Source organism: Protopterus annectens, chromosome 6.part1, assembly GCF_019279795.1.
Source record: "Protopterus annectens isolate FY-2018-M chromosome 6.part1, PAN1.0, whole genome shotgun sequence".
Taxonomy (NCBI): Eukaryota; Metazoa; Chordata; order Ceratodontiformes; family Protopteridae; genus Protopterus; species Protopterus annectens.
In genome coordinates this window covers 406,346,245-406,348,744 of record NC_056738.1, presented here as the reverse complement: position 1 = coordinate 406,348,744, position 2,500 = coordinate 406,346,245, and positions in this window count along the sequence as shown.

Sequence of the window (2,500 nt, the reverse complement as noted above, 5' to 3'; positions counted from 1 at the left end):
AATGCCAAAGGAAAGCGGAATTTAAATCAAAATATGAAAGGTCAATAATGGCATCTCAAGACTGTGGACTGTGGACTGGTTTATAAAATCTTTAGAAAAAATGTGAAATTCAGAGAAATATAGACTTTGAAGTACAGAACTAAAACTGTTGCTCATTTTGTTGCTGGTTGTGATATACTTGTGGCTGAGACTATGTACACTAAAAGGCAAAATAATACAGTAAGACTGTTACACTGAAGATTGTGCAAATGCTACAATATACAGGTGGCCAAGTAGCACTGGAAACAAGCTACATGAAATTATTGAAAATGGAGAAGTTCTATCACATGGGATCATCCAATACCAATAGTCAATAAAGCAGAAGCAAGAAAAACAGATATTGTGGTCAAAGACCAAAGGATAAACGTAGCATTAACTATTAAAGCAGGTATGTCTATTTTTTTAATTTTTCCAAGTCTTTTGGGTTTCTAGTACCATTACAGGAATGGATCCCATTTCTAAGTCAAAGTATGATTAAAGTTCATGAAATTAGTATTGTTTCAATCTTTGATGTTAGACAGAAGTGCTCTTGCAGTACCCGCAATGTGTCCAGTAATGAATCCTGCATTTCTTATACAGTTACATATACTGGTAACTTATCTAAGTATGATTATAAATTCTTTTTTATAAAACCCGTTGCTCCTATTACTATTGGAACTGTCTGGCCTTCGTCCACATTGCCCTTATTTCTGCGTGCAAATCTTGGTATTATATGACTTTGTGTTTCTCTATACATAAGACAATGTAGTCACTGGGTGTAGCAATTTCATTGATCAATGCTATTTTGGTCTTCTTTTCATGGACTACTATATCTGGTTTTCTTGCATCTATTTTTTGAACTACTGATAATGGGTGATCTCACGTGATATAAACTTCATCATTTTCTATGATGCTTTGTGGCTGAAATTTCCAGTATTTTTCACTTACTTCAATATTAGAATGTTTGCACAATCCCCAGTGCAACAGTCTTGCCACATTATTATGCCTTTCAGTATAAAGTCCTTCTGCCATTAGTATATCACAACCAGCAACAAGATGCATGACTGTTTCCATTTCTGTATTAGAAAATCTATATGTGTCTGTTTCTCCCACATGTAAAATGGACTTTGTAAATCAATGTGTAGTCCACTATCTTGGGCCACCAATATTAAACTTTCATCTTTTGATCTAAATTCACCTCTCCTTAACCATTCCAGCTTTCGATCCTGATTAACATGACATTGTTTCAAGAGTTTTCTATACTTGCAACTGTATTTATGCATTTTCCACATTTCTTGTCTTCTCATATGATCCTTCACTTTATATTCTTCCTTTTGTTTTTTTGACACAGTTGCTGTTTTATCTACTTATGGTTTTATTTCCATTCCCACTTGATGCCAACATGCTTCCGCTAAACTAAGCAGGGAAGCCATCTTAGACTTATGCTCCTCATGTTTCAAAACTTTCACTGCATTTGGATCTTGTAAGGTCAGCAGATATGTATGCAGTCCCACTATAGCAGATCTATACATGTAATCAATTTTGAGGAGGCCCATACCTCCTTCAGAACGGGGGATATATAGTTTTGGTACGCACTGTTTTTTTTATAAATCATTTGATAAGCATGAAACATCCTTCTTGTTTTCCTGTCCAACCTATCCAACACCTTTTGGGACCAGTCAATCACTCCAAAGCTGTTAAGTTAGGACAGGAAGAGAAAATGGGTTTATACCTTGAAATGTGTTCCTAGATGTCAACGCTGTTTCAATATTAATTTAAGTCTTCTAAAATATTCCTTACTAAGTTTTGTTTGCATTTTTTCATGTTTTATTGTTGATCTTTCATCAGTTCCCAAATATTTATACACTCCATCTTGTTCAAGTTCTTTTATATCACATTCCTGTCCCAAAATGATATTTTCTTGGTACTACAGCTTTCCTGCTTTAAAGGTCGCTTTTGCACATTTATCAATATCAAGTGACATTTTTATATCATTTGAAAAAGTTTTGACTACATGCAGTTGTGCTTTCAGTTTCTTATCTGATGGACTATACAATTTTAAATCATCTAGAAAAAAAGATGAGAAGTCTTTACACTTTGTTGTTTTCTGGGAGCCAAATTGTAGCTATGACTTAATCTGTTAAATAAACAGCTTAATGGGTTAAGGGCAAGACAAAAAAGCAACAGTTATAAGTCTAAGCTATCAGTTCTAAGTATCCTGTGTACTGAGAGCTGTATAAAGCTATAAAATGTCAAGGCATCCAAATGGAAGCTAAAGTAATGTAAAATAAAGACACCCAGATGGCTCCAAAAGTAGCCGGCACAGCAGGGCTAATTAAATATGCTACAATTACGGGTAACTCAATGTGAACTGCAGAAGGAGGCAATTCTAGATCCATTAGCACTCTGGGTAAGCATCAAAGACTAAAGTAATCCTCATTTCATGAGATTTAATTGTATCTTGACTTAGGAATATGGTCCA